Source organism: Acomys russatus, chromosome 6 (genome assembly GCF_903995435.1).
Source record: "Acomys russatus chromosome 6, mAcoRus1.1, whole genome shotgun sequence".
Lineage (NCBI taxonomy): Eukaryota > Metazoa > Chordata > Mammalia > Rodentia > Muridae > Acomys > Acomys russatus.
This window is the reverse complement of record NC_067142.1, coordinates 80777092-80789843: the sequence shown is the minus strand read 5'-3', so window position 1 is coordinate 80789843 and position 12752 is coordinate 80777092. Positions and strand designations below refer to the sequence as shown.

General features: G+C 46.3%; 1 protein-coding gene and 1 non-coding gene across 3 annotated transcripts in view; one reads left to right on the top strand and one right to left on the bottom strand.

The window, feature by feature from the left end:
* Tgfb2 (transforming growth factor beta 2) overlaps window positions 1–12752 on the top strand; it is an 81966-nt gene that overhangs the window by 23265 nt on the left and 45949 nt on the right. The gene's annotated exons all lie outside the window — the stretch shown is intronic.
* Window positions 6766–6900, bottom strand: LOC127191195 (small nucleolar RNA SNORA70). Its single transcript, XR_007830821.1, has one exon. It is a non-coding gene; the product is annotated as a small nucleolar RNA SNORA70 (small nucleolar RNA).

Here is a 12752-nt window from a genome sequence, read left to right as displayed (position 1 = left end):
CTATGGAAGAGGACAGCCAGCTCGTTAAACAACTGATACTGTCTAGCACAGGGTAGGCAGAGAACTTGGGAAAGGGACATGGGTTTCACCAGTGTTGAAAGCTCTCTGTATTGTGGATATGAACTGGGTCCACACTGTGCCTGTACAGTGTTGAAAAAAGCTTTCTAATGGAAACTGACTGAAGGCTAAGTGGGTCAATGTTAGAGAGATAGACATATGTGTCACATCCCTTCATTTTCAATATGACTCGTTCCTCCAATTGAAACGAGATTTTTCTGGTGTCAGAGACACAGTTGGAAATGGCAAGTTTCTGAAGTGCATCTTGATATGGTGTGTATAATTTATGTTTGTCAGAAAAATGCCAAATTGGGCTTATGTCCAAAGCAGCAGCCTCCCTGGCCTTTGGGTCCTAGATTGTCAGCCTGGTCCTGACATGCCCAGAGGTGTCTGTAGAGTTTATTCACAGCAAGGATTCCGATTTATAAGCCTTGAGGCTCTGAGTCTTAAGGTGCCTGCTGTTTGTAAGAGGGAGCCAGATATATTGCCCCTTGTATGTCTCGTGCGAACTTCATGCTGTCTTAAGCCTCATGTATTGTGTTATCCTCTTGAACTTGGTCTCCTGATAGTGACACTTCAGGAACAGATCTTAGAGCCAGACTTTGATCTGCTGTAGCCAATGAGCCAACTAGAAAGTAGCTCTGTCTCAAAAGGACCTGTGCTGTGTGACCCCTGACTGCCGTGAAAGCTCTGGCCTGTGAGGACCCCTGAGTGAGCAAGGTAGCGTATAGCTTACGAGTTCATAAATAATCATCAGCATGGCCTATTCTTAGTAGCAACAGATGCTAAGCTTTTCCAGCCTGCTCTCGGGGTCAGCGGTGGGAAGGGGAAAGAAAAAAAGAAAGCATTGTTCTGCACATGGCTGGACATCTGTATTTCTGAATCGCCCTGTTGTGTGCATGACGCAACTGCTGGAGCTGTTTTGCTGAATGTGACCAACTGGAGTCTGAATTGGTTTTGGATCCTTCCGAGATCTAAATGGTCAGAGCATATTTTTCTAATATTCAGCTGGAGTGTGCCTTTGCTCCGGAGTGGAGCCGACTCCATATGTGCTCACACTGGCAGCAGAGCTCCTTCCTGGTCCGCGTTGCCTGTTTTCCCAGGACTGACTGCTACTTACTTCATCCACTGTCCGGATTGGGAAACCAGGAAGGTGGCCCTTAGTGCATCTGAGGCCATGGTGACATCGGCAAGGGCCATTAACTCCAGTAGCATTATTAGGAGGGAGAGGAAGTTGTTTTGCAGAGACTGAACAAGGGGGATCACCAGCTTGGCTGGCCCGCAGGTATGCCAACTGTGCCTGGGCTGCACAAATAAAGAAACTCATGCTCTGGCATGGCTGCGCTCCTTCAGGAGACTGTGCCTCTAAATCAACTGGAAGCTTATGTGACCTGTGCTACAGACAGACCAGCTGGAGAACTTTGACCCAGTTGTCTTTGGAGGGACTCAGCATCTTCAGCAGTCAGAAGGCTGCCCAGGTGGCCTGGGAACCTGCTTAGGGGGAGTACCTATTGCTTCTAATAAAATGGCGTGGTTCTGCCTGGCCATCCGTGTTTTATTTTGAGGGAAATTTGGCATGAGGAAAAGGTATCTAGGGTGTAAGTGCTTATGGGTAAGGAGACAGGGCTTCGGTTCCGTCTTTACTAATATTAAAAGGGTAAGAGAGATAGTACAGGCAGTGAAGGGCTTGTGAGACAGTTCCAGGTTGATCTCCAGAAACTACATAAAGCAGCCAGGCCTATGGTCTGTGCTTGTAATCCTAGCTCTGGAGACTGGAGGGAGGGGGCATTTAGTGCTGGCAGGCCAGGAGTCGGGGATGGAAAGGGGCAGATTCTTAGATGTACTGTAAGCAACCTAAGCAATTAGATAAGTTCCAGGCCAATTAGAGACCTTATTTGTGTCAAATTAAAAAAAAAAAAAAAAAAACATGGACAGCATGTAATGAGACCCAGGTTGTCCTCTGGTCATGTGCACCCATAGACACGTGAACACACACACCCATATACACACCTATACATACAATGAACAAAACTATGAGTAATATTGCTAAGTTAGTGGCTGAATAGTTGGGACCTGGGCTAATCTCTGTATTGGCCTTAAATATGACCACTATTACTATTTTATGGACAGGAGGTAGAGGCTTACAAATATCATGTGTCATTTTCCCGATGATAGATGGCAGAGCCAGAGCGTGAACTCGGGCTGTCTGACTCCAGCGACTGCTCTCCCACAAGGAATAAATTTCACATTAAGTGAGATGTTATTTGTAGGAATAAGATAACAGAAAAGGAGACTCCAAGGGCTGGGAACCATCTGTGTCTTGTGTACAAGAAAGTCACTATTTTCCAACAAAGGGAAAGATGTGGGGTTTTTTCTTTTCTTTTTCTTTCACTTAAATACAATGTCTCTCTCCTATAAGCTTTGACACCCATGGGTTCAAACACTGGCATCAGAGTGAAGCAAGGGCTCATACATGTTTTCTGAAGAGCAAAGGCTATTTTTTTCTACACATCAGATGCATAACGAATGTGTCCTTATGACTCTCCTCCCTGATCTGCTCAGTAATTATGGCGTGCAATGTAAAATCCTTGTATTTGGATAGAGAGCTGTGATTTCTGTCTTGTTTTCTTCTTGTTTGGTTTTCAGCCTGGCGGATGTCGGCCCTCACTGCTTGCACTGTAGTACACTGATTCTCTCACACCTGCTAAAAGATTAGGATCTCACCAGAACCCATCAAACAGCAGGACTCAAAAGTTTCTGTAGCAGTCGTGCCAAGCCTGCCAGTCCCCACACACAGGAAGGAATGTGGCGAAGTCAGGCGTCCAATACATACCTGTTAAATGAGACAAGGACTGAACTTGGCAAATCTGCACCATAATAGAAAAGGCACTGTGCATCATGCTGAGGACTTCTGGGAAAAAGAGGGAGGGGGCTGGCTTTTATCACGTGATACTTTCATTTCGCCATGAATGGCCGGCTGGCTACCTCCTAACTGCCTACCTGGAGGAACGCTGTGTCCATCAAGTGTAGCAATATTAACAGGCTTTAAAAAAAAAAAAAAAAACTTTCCATCACCAGTCTGTGTTTCTAATCTCTCTGTGTTCTTGAGGGGATACTGACTTCTTTTTCCCTCCATGTAGGATTTTTTTCTTTTATTGGTTTTGTTATTTGCGGGTCTGTATGTTTATATAATGCATTCTAATTGTTTTCTGCTCTATACTCTCCCTCCCGTCCCTATCCATGTTCATCCTTACCCCCACCAGTCCCTCTCCCAGGTTCAGGACGTTCAGTTGTGTCTCACAACCACTTAGTTTAATTAAGGCCATCCATGCGGCCATTGAATTGGAACTATCCAGTAGAGCCCAGGAGAGTCACCAGTGGGCACGCCACTGGAGGCAACGACTTCCCCTCTGTCTGAACCTCTCAGTAGCAAAAAGCTCAGCAGTGTGAGGTAGGGCCGCTTCCCTCCTCCCCTCTCCATGTTTGGCTGTTGATGACAGGCCTCTTCCTTGTACAGACCCACATCTGTGGTGAGCGCATGATTGCCATGGCCGTGTCTTGCTCAGAAGATAGTTTCTTAGCTCGTTCTCCATCTTTCAGTTTGGACCCCCCTCCCACCCCCTCTCCGGAAGTGCCCCTGCGCATTAGAGGAAATGGTACAGATGTCTTGCTTAAGGCTGAGCTCTCAGCTATCACAGCCACTAGTCTCTGTACTCACCCTTGTTCAACCAATGGACAGAAGGGCTTCTCTGTTTAAGGCTGAGAACGACACTTGCCTACAGGTATAAACATCAACATTTTGAAGGCAGTTTGACATCATGCCGGAGTCGACTCTTTCAGCAAAGAGGTACAGACTTAACATGTAAGAAGCCAGTAGTCAATATATACTAATGATAAACACACTGAGAAAGAAAACAGAGAAACACTCCTATTTGTGATTAAAAAAAAATTACCTCAAAGGAAACCTAACTAAGGAGGCCAAGGGCCTCTATGATGAAAACTTTAAAACTCTGAAGAAAGAAATTAAGGAAGAGGAGAAATTTAAAACTATGAAAAAAATTAAAGAGGATGCTAGAAGATGGAAAGATCTCTCTTGTCATGCACTAGTTAATATTTTGGAGTGACCATCCTACTGGAGGCAGTTTGACAGACTGTGTGTAATCTCAATCAAAACCCCCAACATGATTCTTCAAATAAATAAATAAATATTTACATAGTGTTTTTCTTATTAGAAGTTAAGGCAAGTTAAGCATCCCCAGGGCACAGCAAGGGCAGAGAGAAGTGACTTTGTAGCCCATGGAGAAGTGGGAGCTGCTCTTTGGTGATTTCTCATCCCCAGCTGCAGGAACAGCTGGGTGAGACCCTGCTCCCACAGCGAGTTCAAGCCTCTGTCACGAGGGCTATAAAGGGACACTTGAGCATGCGTTCTTGTATCTGTAGCCAGACTTCACGAGTATTTTTAGGGCCCCTTTTGTCTCAACCTGATTTCTGCTTGAGACTTTTACCACATGTAGCCCGTGTTGAAATGACTTTTAAACTACTCTCTGGGTAGAGGAGGAGGGGTTGGACCAGAACTGCAGCCTTTAAATTGGGTTCCCTGCCTTCTTTCTTCTTCTTCTTCTTTTTTTTTTTTTATTTTTATTGCTAAATATCCAGCAGGCTGAATGAAGGAAATTCAAGTCTAACCCTGGAGAGACCCCTGTTTAGTCATCTGTCTAGACAGATGAGTGTCTGCAATGGGACTCTGTTTCTTTTGCGTTGTGGAACAGAAGGTGGCCCTTCCATCTCAACTTTGAAGATGCTAAGGTTCTGTTTGTTGATTCTCCCAACCTGCTCTTGATAAGCTAAGAAAGGGACTCAAGCACGGACCAACAATGATCTGTATGTGACCATTAAATACGAACTAGTAGCAAGAAAATGCAGACTTTACACAGGGGAGACAAGGCTAAACTCCAGCAAGGCCGTTACCCTTTTAGAACCCTGCCTTCCTTTTCTTTAAAATGGAGATTTTTTTTTTAAAAAAAAACCTCACTTTTTAATGAATTTTAAAGAAGACAATGATCTGATACATAAAAATGCTTTGAACCTCATAAGGGCTAAAGAAACTGACCTTCCTTTATTCATTTCCTGGTCACTGTTGAAGCCGTCGTTCCCGGTCTTTTCTAGTGTCAGGCTGACGCACATTGAGAGGAGTGAGCAATGCCATCTCAAAGTATGAAGAAGCTGAGAAGAGCTCCAAGTGTCTGTGGGAGGGGAAGAATGTTCCAGCGAGGTAGCTAAAGACAGTCGGGTTCATAGATTCTAAAAGACATGGTGGCTTCCGAGGCTTGGGGTGGTGGGTGGGGAGCGTCTCAGCATAGAATCTTTAGACTTTCAGTTAAGCAGGAAGAGTGACTCCTGCCATACAGCAGTGTTGTAGCTAACCAATAACAGGACTATGTGCAGTTAAAAGTGTGTGAGTGGAGAGGGTATCAAGTGAGGGGTTCTTCAAATCTCCCAGCTCCCTCAGAAAAAGTAGTCAAAGCCATGAATACGGTAGAATGACATGCCTTGGAAGGGCAGGAAACTGAAAGCTTGCCAAAAGGACTCAAATTAGTAAGGTTTTCTCAAAGGAGATGGGCCATGGTTTTAAACTCTGTGTGTGTGTGTGTGTGTGTGTGTGTGTGTGTGTGTGTATGATTTGTGTGTATGCTCTTTACATGTATTCAGAGGCCAGAGAATGATATTAAGTGTTTTGTTCTATCACCCCTCAGCCCTTTCCTTCCTCCTTTGTGATAGGATCTTTCACCTACTGTGAAGCTACTGGCTACCCTCCTGGCTCCACTTCCCTGTAGCACAGGGGTTGCAGGTCTGTGCAGCCACACCCAGCTTTTTACATGGGTGATAAGGACTGAACTCAGGCCCTGGTAGTTTTAAACAGTGGCTCTCACTTTTCCAAGCTACCTCCCCACCGTCTCACTCCTTTAACTTCCCATTATAAGTTCTGTGTGTACTGTCCCTGAAAGTCACAACCTGGGACATGTTTTTCTCTCCTCGTTTATTCAGTTCACTTTCACTGGGCACGCACTGCATTATAGGAAGACCACTTGCTTGGAAGAGGAGCACTGGCCTCAAGCAGAAAGATACAAAGGTGCTGTCCCCTGGGCTATAGAGCACAGGTGACTCCACTCCTATTGACAAGGCCTCTCTTGGTTGGTGTGCTTCACATTATTATTGCCACTGCTGCCGCCGCTGCTGCCGCTGCTGCTGCCGCCGCTGCCGCTACTGCCGCTGCTACCGCTACTGCCGCCACTGCTGCTGCGATTGATACCGTTCTTTTTAGTATGTGGGACTTATTACTGAATATGGTTTGTCAGGGTGTATGAGGGCACAGTGATGCCCTAAGGGTGAAAGGCCCACAACTTGTCCAAGGGACCACGGTTCGATTGGTGACATGTTTGCCCCACAGCCACTAGGGATGGGCCCCTTCTCAGCTACCGTGTGTCTTCAGCTTGTCTGCATTACATTTAGTGACGCCTCGCTTCTTTGAAATGTGGATCTTCTGGTGGCTAGGGAGCTTGAAGGTGCGTTTTCTTATTCTGCAGCTTGGAGCTGCATTTGGACAGGATGACCTGGCCAGTGTGAATCCTGGCCACTGCGCTTCCCTAAGGCACCCTGCATACCTTGCATACCTGCCACTGGGATCGGAGGCCTGGATATCCACCAGAAAACTGTCTCCAGGGTCCCTTAGAGCAATCCATATAGGCATCAGGGCTGCACACACTCTCAAGGAGGCTGCTGTTCACACCATTGCCCACCAGGCCCCTCTGAGGAAAGGAACCTGACTGGCTTAATTGACTGCAAGATTTTTATTCTTTCTGGTGTCATGGCTTTATTACCTCACCTTCAAGTAGTTCATATTCTATTTGTGGAGATAGACTGTGAAAGAACTCTTGTACATAAAGCAGATTTTTTTTTTTTTTTAAGTACTAAGTGGATTTATAGGCACAGCACAGTGTGAACATGCAGGGAAGGCAGACCGGCAGATACAACCAACTGCAGGAATTCCAGTGTGTGCCTGAGCAGAGGTCAGCTACAGCCTCAACGTGAGAAAGGACAGGAAAGAGCAGGCAGTTCAGCAGCAGCGGGGAGAAGCGATACCTATGACAGCAGCAACCCTTTCCCACCTCACACTGTGGCTCATGACATCCTCAGCTGCTGAATCCCACCGGGACCCAGCGCCTTGCAAGGCTGTGGACACGGCACCTTTGAGTCATGTCTCTTTCAATGCAACAGCAATCAATAAAAATCCCCAGTAAAATGTGGTTAACCACAAGGACATCCCTCCGCACCCCCACCCCCAAGTCAGCGCTGTGATTCATTCAGTCCTGTGCACCTCACTTCAATATACTTCACACTGGGAGGTACTTACCCTCCTCCAAGTACAGAACAAAAGTCCTACTCTTTCCTACCCAGCCCCTTCTTCTAGGACCCCTAGGAAGCCGAGACCGGTCCCGTGTGTGGCTGGGTTTCTGTGGCTGGGTGGCTGTGGCTGGGTGGCTGTGGTTGAGGACAGCTTTATCCAGATCTTGGGATAACATAATGGAAACAATGCAGTCTGCATCAAAAGTATCTTCTCTCTGATCGATGTTGCTCTGGCCTCTTCCCATGTCTTCAGTAATATAAGTGCTGAGCTAAGGCCTCCACTGGTCACTTGCACCTCTGTTTAATTCATTAGGCACACATTTGGTTTTGTTATCTTTTCCTTACCTATTGGGGAATTAATTGTGATTACCTGGGGAGGGGTGAATGAGGCAGAAAGGAAGACAAGGATAGGAGGCACCTTCGTGTGTGTGTGTGTGTGTGTGTGTGTGTGTGTGTGTGTGTGTGTGTGTGTGTGTTTGTTGTTGTTGCTGCTGTTGTTGTTGCCACCTTCCTGGGAAGTCCCTTCACAGCCATTGGAGCCCAGAAGTATGCCTGCTGCCAGAGTCCAGTTGTCACTCAGCTGTCCTTGAACTGTGACCTCCTGCAACCTGTAGATAGCCACATTGGTACCTGGCACTGTAAGCAGAGAAAGGATACAGTGCTTTCTGTAGTCTTGTGATATGGGTTCTTTCTCCCTCCTTCCTTCCCTTCTTTTCTCCTTGATGCCCATTGACAATGTCCCTAACTCTTCAAAGGCTTTCATTTTAAGCTTCTGGGGTTAGTATTCCAAAGGCAAGTGGAGCTCCACCGAGAAGTCTCCTTTTCCAAGTGTGGGTATCTGAGAAGAGTCCAGCTACTCTGGCATCTGAGTTGGGGACGACCAGGATGAGCACTCACAGGCTGTTACAACAGCAGTTACACCTTTCCTTATGCACCTTTATGTTCATGTGATAACCGGGTCTAGAAACGCCCCGTTGCATCTACAGCTCTTACTTAAGGACCTAGTTGCCCTTTGCCGAGGGGCTTCAGCGTCCTTTTACCCACAGTTGGCGTGTGCTCAGCAGTAACAGGGTTACTGAGGAGCGCTTTCTGTAGCCAGCATTTTGGACTTCTATTCATTTGGTTCTGATAGTCAAAAGATTTATATTTTCTTCATTTCTCTTTTGAAGAAACCAAGGCACAGAGAGAGGTTAAACTACTTTTTCAGATGAATAAGGGGCAGATAATGGCATCTGCCCACCAAAGATGCCACTGTCACTCACTCCCCTTGAGGGGAAACTCAAGTCCATGGCCAACTGTGTCACCCAAGGCTTCAGTGTCACTGATGGACCAGACCACAAACCCTGGGAAGAAAATGGCCTCAGTTTGAATACTTGAAGAAAGAGATTCCCTCTAAAATAGATTGCATTTGACCTAAAATTTTGAATCAAAGTGCATCAAATATGCTAGGGTCTTAAACTGAGAGGAGTCAGCCATATGTGAAGTTCTCATTAGATGACTTCAAAAACAAAACAAAACAAAACAAAAGAAAACACCAAACCACTAAGTCCTGTGATTAGCAAACAGTATAAATGTTTATAAGCCGCATGATTGTCAGTATCTTTATTTGAATTGCACAAAGTGGCCAAATGTAGTTTGGCCCCAGGCTGCAGAGTGTGTGTGTCTGGTGCCAAGACACTACTGAGCTCTGCCTGAGATGCCGAGCATTCCAGGCCTGTTACCTTGTGAGTGTAATATTTAACAGATTTTTCCCCCCTGAGATGAAGAACAGAGACGGAATAGGATAGGGGCTGCTTGGCCTGCTGGGTGTGAGCCTACTGTGTTCAGAAGGCTGTTTGAGTGTGGGAATTACCTGGGAAGGGAGATGAAGATTTGCCACAAACAATCCCTTTGCTGACAATTTGGGATGTAGAAGGAGATGACAGAGATGAACCTCTTGGGGTGCTCTTCATGTCCTGGGCCCAGTGTTCAATATTTTTGCTTTGATGCCTCTATTTTATCCTCACCATCTATAGGGACAGACTCCGCTAACTCCTCCTCTATACATGGAGGAAGTGCAGCTGAGTCACATGGAGGACTCACTGCTAACCCTGTGCTGGGCTAAGCTCCCTGGGTCGATGTAAGCACAGCTGGTATAAGGCCAGCAATGTTAACTAATGCATCAGGCAGAACAAACGGGCCCAGGAATCTGCCGTGTCTTCCACTGTTTCCTTTTCTCTAACCTCCCCATCTGGCCTAGGAGTTAGATGCTACCGTCTTACATTCCTGTACACCGAGCAAAAGGTTTGCTGAGGGTCGCACTGGTGTATGGTGGAGCGGGGGAAGAGACCATGTGCCCCGAGTCCCAAACCTTAAGTCTCTTTACCTTACCATACAACGTCTTCATTTGACACCAGTGACAAGATGGCAGACAAACCCTGGGAGTCGGAGCCAGCTGGGCTCTCTGTGACATTCCTGAAGGGGAGTAGGTTCAAGAGCCAGCAAGATGGCTCAAGTGGGTGCAAGCACGTGGTGCCGAGCTCACCCACCCTGCGTTCCATCCCCAGGCCCACGTGGGTAAGGAAAGTGACAACAACTCCTGCATATTGTCCTCCATCCAACATACACACTCTGTGACACACGTGGGCGTGTGTACATTCTCACTCATTCACACACACACACACACACACACACACACACATAATGCACACACATAATATCTATCTATCTATCTATCTATCTATCTATCTATCTATCTATCTACCTATCTACTTTAATTTAAACGGATCATTGGATTGTGTCAAAGTTTTGAAACTTTGTACTGAACACTTTGTAAGAGCTGCCAAATGAGATCTTTTAGGTAGGTGTGTGTGTCTGTGTGTGTGCCTACCTGGGCATGCACATGAAAGCATGAATGCATGCACATGGGTATATAAGCATGCAGAGGGAAGTTTGGGACTAGGCCAAGGAAGAATTAGTTTCCAATTGAAGAAATCAATAGGTGCCCGAGAAGCACTCATGCCTTGTCCCGTTAACTCGCATCCCTTGATGTGATGAGTGGAGGTCAAGGAGACAACCACACAGCTTGGGTTGCTATTATTTTCCTTAATTCACCCACAAAATAAACCCTAAACTCACTTTTTGAAGTGCTCTTGTGAAAATGCAGCCTTCGTGTTGGGCAAGGCCCTCAGGAGTTCCTCCACCCCCTGCAGTGCCAGGGCTGTCTTCCAAGGAGGCTGGAAATACAAGCAGGAGAGCCTCCTCCCCGAGGCCCCTTGCAGGAACCCCTATTCAGCTACTGGTCCTTTTACCTCGGCAGACTCTGCTTTGGTTGACTCTCACCTCAAAAGCAATATTTTTTAGCTAGGGGTGGAAAATTCTAGAAGCAAAGGTGTGAAGTGAAGCTTTTTGGTGAGTGTTGTCCATGGAAGAGCAGTCATCCCTAGCATGGACGAGATGTGCTCCAAGACACACAGTTGAGCACAGCAGGGTTGTATTCACAAAGGCGCTTGTTGGCATGCAGCTGACTCGGTGACTGTTTCTAAGCACCAGCTAGCACTTCTTCATAAAGCCTAGGGTCAGGGTTTTTCTTTGCGACCAATCAGATTTTTCTCCACTGGCCTCGCAGTACTACTGTGTCCTGTGAGCACTGGGTTATGGGGATCAAACCCAAAGCATGATTTTCCATATTGGAAATGTTCAGAAGAGAGGAAAAGTGACTAGCTCAGAATAAGCCAGCTACTCTTTGGGTATAGAAGTCTGGTCTTGGAAGACGGGTTCTTAAACCACCACTCCCTGCTCCTAGACTAGGGCTAAGATCATCCTTAGGCACCACATGTGTTTTTTACTCTTCTGCAGCCCTGGGACTGTGGCCCAGGGTGTGCTGTCTCTCCTTTACCTACTCATCTCAGAGAACAGTCATCTCTGGTACTGAGTACCGACTGCACGGATGGGCCTGTGTTCTGGCAGATTCTGAAATCTCCACGGCTCAGCATGGAGTGGAGGAAGTGTTTTCAGCTGACTCTGTGAATTGCCCAAAAGGGGAGACAGCAAAGCATGGGTCTCTCAAAATTCCTCTCCTAGTGCAAATAGCGATCTACATTAAGGAACACACAAGGACATTCTGAATTGTCCAAATGTGATTCCTGACTTGCCTTCGAAAAATCCTGTGTGTGGGCGGGGGTGGGGGCAGTGACATGTGGGCATCTTGGTAGATGAGAATTCCCAAGAACTGGCACTCCGTGTACAAGAAATTTATCCATTCACCAATCATGAATGTGTGGGCTATTTTTGTTTTTTTCTTTTTATCTTTTAGTTAAAAGTTTTAACCACAACTATTATGTAGGGGATGTGACAAGATGTGGGTGACAGGCCACAGGTCAGGGATTACAAAGTTGCATGTTACAGTAGAATTACCCAGCGACTTCTGAAGAACTTTCCACAGAGGGTATTGCAAGCAGGAAGCATTGTCTTTGGGTTTCCCCATCAGGAAATGTGGAGCTTGCACACTCATTGGCAGGAGCGTCATATCGTGACCCTCACAGTCACTGTGCAGTGACCCAAGCGTGCTTGTTATTGCCCCATGTAGTCCTTTCCACACCATGGAGTTTACCATTTGTGAAAACCCTGTGGTTATTTGAACAGCTCTATAGAAATGAGATCTGCAGAACGTTTATTTAAAGGTTACTTAAGCCGCATAAAGCAACTCACTCATCCTCCTTCCAGAACATCTTAATCATCAAAAAGAAGAAAACGAAGGGGTGGGAATGTGGCTCAGCAATAGAGCTCTTGCCCAGCATAGACAAAGCTCTTCCCTCAGTGTCAGGAGAAGGTGGCAGGTGGGAGGGTAGAATGGCATTGAACGTCACAAATGTTCTGAATGCTTTAAGCATTGGGTATGTGTCTTCTTTTTAATGATTTTTTTTCATAATTCATTGTTGTATAGGACTGGAGGCTCCTTTCTTTCATACGTAACTAATTCATGCAGCTGTGTGTGTTGAAGTAGATTGAGAACGATGAGGGCAGCACAGTAGAAAAGTGTTAGCAGGTTCATGGGAGATTTGAAAGTAATAGAAACGCAAGCATATTAAATGCACTTTAGTTACACATGCATGTGTGGCTATGTGTGCTTGAGTACAGTGCCCATAGAGCCCAGATCCCTTGAGGCAGAGTTACAGGTGGTTGTGTGCTGCCAGATGTGGGTGCTAGGAACTCAGATCTTTTAGAACAGCAAGCACTCTTAACCACCCAGCCCCTTCCTCTAAGCTCTGCATGAGTCTTGAAATGAAGGCTTGAAGGTGTGCTATAAACCA